The sequence below is a fragment of the Megascapheus bottae genome, chromosome 11 (genome assembly GCF_031878675.1).
Source record: "Megascapheus bottae isolate mThoBot1 chromosome 11, mThoBot2.hap1, whole genome shotgun sequence".
Lineage (NCBI taxonomy): Eukaryota > Metazoa > Chordata > Mammalia > Rodentia > Geomyidae > Megascapheus > Megascapheus bottae.
This window is the reverse complement of record NC_143519.1, coordinates 17,655,415-17,667,415: the sequence shown is the minus strand read 5'-3', so window position 1 is coordinate 17,667,415 and position 12,001 is coordinate 17,655,415.

The following is a 12,001-nucleotide window of genomic DNA, read 5'->3' as shown; positions in this document are numbered from 1 at the left end:
TGCTCTATTGCAGATCTCTGCTAGTAGAGCCCAAGGTTTCTACTGATTATGACCAATGAGGGAAACCATTGAGCCTAAGTTCCTTTGAGTCTGGCTTACTTCACTTAATATGATTTTTTTCTAAGTTTTTCCATTTCCTAACAAATGGGGCGATGTCATTTTTTCTGACAGCAGCATAGAATTCCATTGTGTACAAATACCACAACTTGTTGATCCACTCATCAACTGAGGGACATGTAGGTTCGTTCCATATCTTTGCTATGGTGAATAGTGCTGCAATGAACAATGTTGTGCTAGTGGATTTAGTATGCCCTTGTTTCTGGATGGTTGGATAAATGCCAAGTAGTGGAATTGCTGGTAATAGGGGAGTTCTATGTTTAACCTTTTGAGGTACTGCCACACTGCTTTCCATAGTGGTTGAATGAGTTTGCACTCCCACCAACAGTGTAGTAGTGATCCCTCCTGGCCACATCCCCTCCAGCATCTGTTGTTATTAGTTTTCCTGATCCTGGCCATTCTAACTGGAGTGAGGTGGAATCTTAGAGTTGTTTTGATTTGCATTTCTTTTATGACCAGAAGTGTTGAGCATTTCTTCATGTGTCTATAGGTCATTTTTGTTTCTTCTTCAGAGAAGACTCTCTTTAAGTCTTTGGCCCACTTTTTAATGGGATGGTTGTTACTTTGGAGATTAGTTTTGGAGTGATTCAATTTTTTGAGCTGTTGATATATTTTAGATATGAGGCCTTTGTCCATTGTTTGGTTGGTGAAGATCTTCTCCCACTCTGTAGGCTTCCTAATTAATTTACCAGCTATGTCCTTTGCCATACAAAAGCCCCGCAGTTTAATGCAGTCCCACTTATCCAGCCTTTCTCTCATTTGTTGTGATTCTTGGTCCTTATTAAGAAAGTTTTGACCTGTTCCAAGGAGGCCTAGTGTATCTCCTATTCCTTCCTGTAAAGTTTTCAGTGTGTGAGCTTTTACCTCCAGGTCTTTGATCCTTTTGGAGTTAATTCTAGTGCAAGGTGATGTATGTATGTATGTATGTATGTATGTATGTATGTATGTATGTATGTTTATATGGATGGATGGATCTACCTATCTTTGATCTAACTACATTTTATCTATAGATACATATGATATCAAAGTACAAACATTCTTTATTCATCTTCATCCTTCAATATCCCTTCCCCTCCTTGTATCATCCCAACTCATCTTTCTAATGGAACATTTCCTAGAAAATCTCCATTTGAGAACATTCAGACAATAACAGCTGAACTAGAACATGGCAACCTCTATGGGTGGTAATTGAAATTCTTGGTGATACAAGTATACGATCTGAAACAAAAATGGTGATAAGGAGTTGAGGAGGGAATCTCTGCCCATAGAGAACAGGAAGGACACTGTAAGCATTGCCCTGTATCTTAGGCACAGAGGAGCCTGCCTTTTGTCCTCTCACTTCTCTTTTACTTCTACGACACCCAGGAAATAACCTCTTGGAATCCTTAGGAACATCTGTTGTATTCAGTTAGGAACATGTGTCCCTACAAACACTGAATTATTGCCAAAGCTGACTGGGAACAATCATCTCTCATTCAATTCTGGATATTAAGACAATAAGACAGATTGGGGCTTACTTGTTGTAAATATCAAAGAAAACTCTGAGTGTGCATGTTTTAGTACAGATTTATAAAAGTTAGTGCATTATGCAATCACTCCATCATAGGATATTTTGTAATTGTTGGTGCTTGTTCTTTACAAAAAGAAATTTTGGTAGTGGTGGTGAAACCCAGTCTTTCACATATGCCCGGCAAGTGCTCTATTCTGCTTTATACTCCAAATCCCACTTCAGTCCATAGAGGGGCTTGTGCCTAAAAAACACACAGTTCTTTAAGCATTCTAGTTCTCAACATTTCACGAATTCTGCTACTGTGGTCTGTTTAGGCCCCAGATTTCATTGGTCCTGTTCTCTTGTAATATTGATGTTTGAGTAAAAACCCTCTTATATAGAGAGTATCCCAAGAATTTTAAATGTTTGTGAATTCATAATTTATTCTAGAGTCTACTGGAGATGTTTGAACTGGTAAGCAAATACAAATTGCATAGACAATTGTTACTCTAAGAATAAACAAAAATTATCTGACACAGGTCAAAGTACATTTTGCAAAATATGTAGTTTCATAACAAAAGTATAATCTCATATGACAGAGTCCTGCTTTTTTCATAGTAAATTCTATTTCAAATATTCTTTTAATGATTCTCAAAAATATACAAAAAGCTCGAATTCAAATGCATCTTCATAAATACTAGAATATATATGCAAGGGTAGTTATCAGAGAATTCTAAAATATCATATACTACTCTCTACCATCTCAAATTTTGAATACCAATTGCTGTGGGCCCAGAAGAATGGTTTTGGAAAAAATTAAGGAACATTTAAAGTATATGTTATGATTTTAATATGCTTAAAACTGAAATATTTTTTTTAATTTGAGACTTAGAGTCTTATGTTATTTTGTGAATATTTTCATAAGATTTGGGAAAACAGTTTATCTATTCAATAACTTGATTTTTTCCTACCTTTAATCAGCATGGAGACTGAACTAAATTTGTTTTAAATATTTTCAATAACTTCAAAATTCTTAATGCTTATATTTATCAAAAAGCGTAACCAACATTTTTTTCTTCCCAAAGATGCTTTATTGATATACAAGTTTATCCTGTCACAATTACAAGATCAAGTCACAAGGCAACATTTTCAGGTGACTGAAATAAGATATTTCCAGAATACATTTCATAGAAATTGAAATGTATATGTTTAAGATTATATAGTTAAATGAATATTTTTAACATAGACTATCAATATGTGCCCTTTGTTCTAGATGCTTCATTAATGACAAAGTTGTCCTTTATTTAGGTTTTTTATACAATCTTCCCCCTTACTTATGATTGATAAATACACAAATGAAACAATAATGTACAGATATACTTATTCTGTTACTATTTAGGCAACATTTTACCAAACAGCAAAATATCATCATAACATGAACTATAGCAAAAGCTGGTTTATCAAGAATGTAGGCCAAATCTCTATTTCTCATGCATTTTATAATCTATCTGTAATTGATTTTATTTTTACTTTTACTTTGAAATGGGGTATTTATTCTGGACATTGAAAAATATTTATTGCTACTAAGAAAATATTTTATTTGGGCATTCCCTTACTGTCCAAATGTTTGTGTCAGTAATAAACATTTGTTCTTATCCAAATCAGCTCCAAAATGACGATTACTTTTAAGAGTTCTGGCAAGAATGTAGTGTGGACAGTGAGTTTAGCCAACTTTTTCCATCTGCTATGCCTGCTTGCTCCCAATGCTTTCCCAATAAGCAGAATCATTTTAAAGTCTTCTGTGATTTTTTTTGGGGGGTGTATTTAAACATTGTTCCAGTGGTGTGAATCAAGTGTTTGCAACAATACATGCTAACTAAAACCTTAGGAAGAAATGTTATGCATTACTTGAATATTTCTGAAAATTGCTCAGTTTTTCAAACTTTTTCCTATACAAATAAATATTTGCTAAGAATTACCTCATAACTAAGATTAAATTTAGGAATATTGTATATATGGAAAGCAAACATTGATTAGCTAGTGCTACTATTTGTTTTTCCAGCCAGATTTCCTCTCCAATGAAATTGATAGCCCTCTCTCTCTGACACAAACAAAACTAGATCGAGTTTCCAGCTAATCTATTGCTTTTACATTTTTAAAAATGTATATATATATATATTATTATTATTGTAAAGTGATGTACAGAGTTGTTACAGTAACATAAGTCTGGTAGTGAAAACATTTCTTTTAAAACAATGTCATCTCTTCCCTCTTTTCCTCCCAGTATTCTCTCCTGACCCCTCTCCCACAAGTTATATAGGTCATTTCTAATATATATATATATACATATATACACTTTAAACATACATATATCTGTATGTGTGTCTCTAACAAATATCTAATGAAGACTGCATTTATTTTTCTTTGGTAGGTAGAAGGAATATCCAATCATTTTTCCATTCCTTAGAACTCTTAAGGAAATTTGGTGATTGTTCTGTGTAAAGCATTTTAAGAAAAGTAGTCACTGAACTTGTGTCATCTTGCTCTGACATTCACCTTCCTCATACATAGTAAGATTTACCTTCATTTCTGCCTTGTCACTTGGGACTCCTATTCTAGATGTCCTATTTCATAAATGACCACAAGTTATATTTCAGCTATTTTATTAGTAATAGGCTTAGGAAGGCATGAAGGATAAGGCAGCGGAAATCACAGTTCAAGGTACTGATGCCATTCCTTTTCAACCCACACAAGTGAAGCAAGCAAAGTAAATGGAGCAGTGAAGATGCAAACACTAAATCACACAGCACATTTTGTAAACTTTTTTTCCCATGAATTCAGTTCTACAATAAGTACACTTTAAGAGCAGGAGGGCAAAATTAATTTGCTGTATCTTCAATTACAGTTTGAGTAAAAAAAAAAAATGATCCCAAAGTAAATTCTGAACAAATTTACAAGGCTAGATCATGAAGATAACTGGTAGCACCACAATAGTATAGTGTTTTCTCTCATCATTATTTCTTGCAATCAGCCTCTGAATTCCTGTTAGAATAAAATGTGGATATATTTTGTTCCCTAGGAAATGGCTGTCAAAATTTATAACTTCAAATTTGACAAATCATTCCATATGAAATTTTGGATTGTCTCTTCTATTTCTTTAATGAAAGACATTGGGATATTGATGGGTATTGTGCTGAATTTGTTGATAGCCCTTGGCAAGACTGTTATTTTCACGATGTTGATTCTTCCAATCCAGGAGCATGGGAGGTTCTTCCATTTCCTCAGGACTGCTTTAATTTCCTTTTTCAGGGTTTTAAAGTTTTCATCAAAAAGATCCTTTACATTTTAGTTAAGTTAATTTCTAGGTACTTTCTTTTCTTGAGGCTATTGCAAAAGGAGTTGCTACCCTGATTGTTGCCTCTTCCTCTCACTGTTGGCATAGAGGAAGGCAGTTGATTTTTGAGGGTTAATTTTATACCCTGCTACCCTTCCAAAGTTTTGAATCAGCTCAAGGAGCTTGGGAGTGGAGTCTGTAGGATTCTTTAAATACAGGATCATGTCATCTGCAAAGAGGGATAGTTTTATTTCCTCTTTCCCTACTTGGATCCCCCTTATGCTTGCTTCTTGCTTTATTGCACTGGCTAGGATTTCTAATACTATGTTAAAGAGGAGTGGAGAGAGTGGACATCCTTGTCTTGTTCCTGATTATAGAGGGAATGGCTTTAGCTTTTCCCAATTAAGTAGAGCTGTGGGTTTGTCATACACAGCCTTTATTATACTGAGGAATGTTCCATAGATTCCTAGTTTCTCCAGAGCTTTTAGCATAAAGGGGTGTTGGGATCTTGTCAAATGCCTTTTCGAGATCTATTGAGAGAATTACGTGATTTTTGTCCTTGCTCCTGTTGATGTGCTGAATTATATTAATTGACTTGTGTATGTTGAACCAGCTTTGCCTCCCTGTGATGAATCCTGTTTGATCATAGTGTATAATTTTTTGATAAGTTGTTGTAGACGGTTGGCCAGTATTTTGTTGAGAAGTTTTGCATCAATATTCATCAAAGAAATGGGTCTATAGTTCTCTTTCTTTGATGAATCTCTGTCTGGTTTGGGAATGAGGGTTATACAGGCTTCATAGAATGAATTTGGTAAAGAACCTTCATTTTCCATTTCGTTGAAGAGCTTGAGGAGTATTGGTGTGAGCTCTGCTTTGAAGACCTTATAGAATTCAGCTGTGAATCCATGTGGCCCTGGGCTTTTCTTAGGTGGAAGGTCTCTTATTTCCATTTCTATTTCAGTGCTTGAAATAGGCCTGTTTAGTTGTGTTAGTTCTTCTTGGTTCAGTGTGGGTATGTTAATATTGGCTAGGAATTCATTCATTTCTTGTAGATTCTCAAATTTGTTGGCATAAAAGTTTGAAAAGTATTCCTTCATGATGCTCTGGATCTTGGTAATTTCTGTAGTGATATTACCATTCTCATCTGTGATTTTGTTTATTTCGGTATGCTCCCTTCTTTTTTTGGTAAGATTTGCTATGGGCATGTTAATGTTGTTGATTTTTTCAAAGAACCAACTCTTTGTTTTGTTGATTCTTTCCATAGTTTTTTTGGACTCCAATTCATTTGATTCTGCTTTGATTTTAATAATTTGCTTCCTTCTAGTGGGATTAGGGTTGGTTTGTTGCTCTTCTTCACGGTGCTAAAGAACAGCGCAGAAGGAATTTCAATAACAAACTTTAGACTCAATTACAGAGTTATAATAATCAAAACAGCTTGGTACTGGCACAAGAACAGGCCTGAAGACCAATGGAAAAGAACTGAGGACCCAGATATTAAACCCCAGACCTATGGCCACCTTATCTTTGACAAAGGAGCCAAAAAAAAATAGAATGGAAGAATGACAGCCTCTTCAACAAGTTGTGCTGGCAGAACTGGTTAGGCACCTGCAGAAAACAAAAGTTGGATCCTCCTTTGTCACCCTGCACTAGAATTAACTCCAAATGGATCAAAGACCTAGAAGCAAAAGCTGACACAATGAAAACTTTACAAAAAGGACTAGGATATACACTCGGCCTCCTTGGTATAGGTCAAAACTTTCTCAATAAGGACCAAGAAATACTACAAATCAGAGAAATCCTGGATAAGTGGGACTGCATTAAACTGCAGAGCTTCTGTATGGCAAAGGACATAGCTAGTAACTTCATTAGGAAGCCTACAGAATGGGAGAAAGTCTTCACTAACTGTACAATGGACAAAGGCCTCATATCTAAAATATATTAACAGCTCAAAAAATTGAATCACTCTAAAACTAATCTCCAAAGTAACAGCCATCCCATTAAAAAATGGACCAAAGACTTAAAGAGAGTCTTCTCTGAAGAAGTAAAAATGGCCTATAGACACATGAAGAAATGCTCAACATCTCTGGTCATAAAAGAAATGCAAATCAAAACAACTCTAAGATTCCATCTCGTTTCAGTTAGAATGCCAGGATCAAGAAAACTAATAACAACAGATGCTGGAGGGAATGTGGCCATGAGGGATCACTATTACACTGTTGGTGGGAGTGCAAACTCATTCAACCACTATGGAAAGCAATATGGCAGTTCCTCAAAAGACTAAACATAGAGCTCCCCTATGACCCAGCAATTCCACTACTTGGCCTTTACCCAATCATTCAGAAACAAGGGCATACTAAATCCACTAGCATAATGATGTTCATTGCAGCACTATTTACCATGGCAAAGATATGGAACCAACCCCGATGTCCCTCAGTTTTTGAGTGTATCAACAAGATGTGGCATTTGTACACAATGGAATTCTATGCTGCTGTCAGAAAGGATGACATCGCCCCATTTGTAAGGAAATGGAAAGACTTAGAAAAACTCATATTAAGTGAAATAAGCCAGACTCAAAGGAACTTAGGATCAATGGTTTCCCTCATTTGTCATAATCAGTAGAAACCTTGGGCTCTTCTAGCAGAGATTTGCAATAGAGCAAACCTTGATACAAAAGGCCGTATAGTAGAACACTAAATGAAAGGACCTCTAGGATACAGAAACAAAAGCCATATAATGAGTGATTGTTGTCCTTAATGTACTATATTATCTCTCATTTCTTTCGCTGTCCCTTGGTAATCTCATATTTTTACAGTATTTCACTTTGTTATCTGATGTATTGGATATATTTGTATTTGGTTATTTGAAATTGAATAAGAAAGGGGGAAAACATAATGAGGGGGGAATGGGGTGGAGGGAAATGGGAACCAAGACATGAGAAAGGGTAACAATGTATGTGAAGTAATGCACCTGCTATCTGGCGAATGTAATGTAACCCTTTTATTAATTACAATGAAAATTTATGAAAATAATTTGACAAATCATGTATTCTCAAACATAATAAATAAATAAATAAATAAATAAGTAAATAGAGTCCTTCCTTGTCCCTTTAAGTTAAAGGACTATATTACACAGCTGTACATCCTTAAAAAATTTTAAAAAAATATTGTTTTCATTAATATGGTTGAGGTTTTATTGTTTCTAATCTAGCTACTATAAGAATCCTAAAATGGATGCTTCGTTGTCCAGGCATGATGTTTGACTATTTTAAAAATGACCATTGATGGAGTTATAGCAATTGATTGAGTAACTCTCTAGACAGCAAGGATCCTGAGTTTAAAATACCAACTGACTAAACAGAAATGAAATGCCTGCACACTGTGAGTCCAAATATTTCTGCCTTCTTAAAAATTTAACAGCATTGTATATTTGAATCTTATAGTTTAAGTATAATTCACTAATATTAAAAACACTGACACAGCTGGTCCCAGTAGCTCACATCTGTAAACCTAGCTACTCAGGAGGCAGATATCTGAGGACTGCAGTTCAGAGCTAGTGTGGGCACTAAAGAATGCTAGACTCACTTCTCTAATTCATAACTAGAAAATGGGAAGTGAGGCTCTAGTTCAGCAGTGGGGTGGTAGCCTTGAGCTAAAGAGCTCAGTGACAGTGCCCAGGCCCAGATTTTGAGCCTCATGATCCACAAAACAAACAAACGAACAAAGAAAAAACACTGAAACACAATTAATGAATATCTAATCTTTTTTTCCTAATTGGAGAATAATGTGAGAAGACATGTATTTAAGTAGAGATGAACAAATAGAGAAAAAACATAGTCTGAGTAAAGTATATGTGAGCCACCCCACAAAATGGTCCAGGTGGAATGAGGAAACAAAGCTGGAAACACAATGAGCCAGATGAAATACAAATAAGGAAAGAAAATACTTAGATCATTCCCGCACTGAAAAAAATAATTAAATATGATCTTCATAAATAGACAATGAGGTCTAGAAATTGATATCCAGCCAACAAAATTCTCACCCCACAGAAACATGTTCCCAGCCAAACAACAGTGTAGCAGGAGCTGCAGCAAATCTATTCTTCTCTGTCCAACCTCAGAAGAAAACTACCTGTTTACCTACTTCTATGACTTAGCTATATGCCAAGGCTCTCTTTTTCTCTTTTATGAGTAGCCTACGAGACCTTGGATCCGTCTGTTCTCCTGTACTGGAGAACTGTGTTTACCAACCTAAATCTTGAAATTTTCCACGACAATACTAATTTCAAGGACCAAAATAAGTATCTGGAAATAAAAATATTCTACTTAAACTCCTTTTTTCCTAATGTAAGCCAATAATTTTTAGTAAGTTTAAATCAATAAAGCTGTGGACGGGGTCAGGAGTTTGGCCTAGTAGTAGTGTGCTTGCCCAGCATGGACAAAGTCTCCAGTTTGATTCCTCAGAACCACAAACATAGAAAAAGCCAGAAGTGGTGGTATGGCTCAAGTGTTAGAACTCTAGCCTTGAGCAAGCTCAAGGACAATGGTCAGACTCTAAGCTCAAGACCCAGGGCTGGCAAAAAAATTTAAAAAATAACAAAGCTTTAGTATAATTAAGGTTTGCATTTGTCTATCATTTTATAATAGGTTGGAGAATATAATTTTCATAAAAGCTATTTGCCTAATATTTTTCATTTTTCTCATCAATTAAGGTAGCAACCATTTTTCTATTTTTTACAGTCTTTTTGTTAAAAATAATTCCACCTACTTCCACAGAGTTACTGCTTTTATGTGTAGCTACTGCTTGTATGTGTAGATTCAGATATGATATAGAAGGTAATATATCTGCATTTCTACAAAAATGTAAAATGAAAGATATTTTCCTTTCAAATTCCTGTTAGAACTGTAAGTTATAGTTCTCAATTTAATGCAGAAATGCAGAAAAAGTATGAACTTCAGGCAAAAGCAGAAATAGAAATCCTTAATCATCAGTTCTTAAGCTACAGAGTAAGCCAGACTATAGAAAAATGGAACAAAAGCCAGATAGGCTTATATGAGTTACCTCTCTCCAGATGGATGCGAAGGTTCTTGCAAGTGACCCCTTTTCACTCCATGCACGGTATTTCACAAAGAAATCCTACCTTACAAGGCCCCTGCAACAACAGCCAAGTGTGCAATAGTAAGTTTTTAAGATAATATATTTATAAAGTGATCATTGCTTGAATTGTTAAATATGAAAAAAATGCTAATTGATAAATACTTGGAAAATTCCTGACTACTACAGATATCAATTAGATATTGTATATAGGTATAATAGAAAATAAAATTCCTGAAAGAGTTATAGATAATAGTAAAAGCTATGCCTCCGATCCTCAATTGTCATATATATATATATATATATATTTTTTTTTTTTTGCCAGTCCTGGGCTTGAGCTCAGGGCGTGAGCACTGTCCTTGGACTTTCTCAAGGCCAGAGCTCTACCACTTGAGCCTCAGAACCACTTCCGGCTTTTTTCTATATATGTGGTACCAAGGAATCGAACCCGGGTCTTTGTGCATGGTAGGCAAGCACTCTACCACTAGGCCAAACCCCCGGCCCAATTGTCGTATATTTTGACTGCTATGATAAAATAATAATTCTTCATTGAGAAACTCTTAGAAAATTAATTTTAGGTAATATCAAAATTTTGGAACAGAAAATATTATGTGAATATAACTGTTTTCTTATTGTTGTAAGGAAATTGTGCAGGCAGCTCAAATAAAGCTAACTTTAAAATGATTCACAAAGCAGATTGAACATCAATCTATTTAAAGGTCCTAATGTTATTTCTTTCCAGTCCCTCTAACTTTACAGCAGATATTCAATTTAACTTGACTTGGAAAGCAAATCTTGCACATTAACATATAAAAAGGTTATATCTCAAATATCAAGCTTTAAAACAGTTTCAAATAATCATTTAAAAAATATTTGTCACTTAAAAGATACATCCATTATAAAAGCTATATTTAAAGAAATATCCTTTACTAATGTTTAGTTTCATAGGCATATATATCTAAAAAAGACAGCTGTGAATGAAACAGTCTAATGATGAATCTTGACTTTGAAGAAAACTAAGAACTAGATAAACCTCTTAAGAGTAGATCAAAGACATAATAAATTTTAGAGAAAAAACTAACAAAATAGAGGTTTAGAAAAAAAAAGAAAAAACTATAGGAAGGGGGCCAGGAGTTTGGCCTAGTGGTAGAGTACTTCCCTAGCATGCATCAAGACCTGGGTTCTATTCCTTGGGACATAGAAAAAAGACAGAAATGGTGCTGAGGTTCAAGTGGTAGAGCTCTAGCCTTGAGAAAAAGAACCAAAGGATAGTGCTCAGGCCCGAGTCCAAGCCCAGGACTGGCAAAAACAAAAACAAAACAAAACAACAACAACAACAAAAACCCTACACAGGAAAGAGTGACTAAAGCATACATTTTTAGATTCATCTAAGAAACTCCTGACAGATGTGAGCAAAACAACAACAACAACAACAACAACAACAAAAACAACAACAACCAGTAAAATCTAAGAGACTATTTTTACAGGGTATTACACACACTTTATGTCAAAATTACTATATTGGAAAACAATGTCAAAGAAGTTACACAGAATGTGCTAGAGCAGTGTTAATGACAGATGCAGTCAGATAAGAATAAAAATAGACAGAAAATATACAATAGAAAGTCCCTGATCCTGTGCACAGGCACTGTAATTATTTTCACTTCATCACCTCCTACTTTCCCACATACTACAATCTAAGCATTTCTAGCACTGTGATTTTTGTTCCACATCCTTGTGATTCTGCACAGATAGTTGTAAATAGTGTAGTTAGTGCTCCAATATATAGAACTAATGCTAATATTGTAGTATTATTTTCTATTAAATGTGGAATAAGATTAAAAGAAAAAAAAATCCTGCTACAATTATAATGCCGGAGTGGATGAAAGCTGATATAGGATGGGAATTATGGATGAAGTCCAAAACAGGCTGATTTTCTACGAACTCTGACAATGAGCCCTGATTTGATTC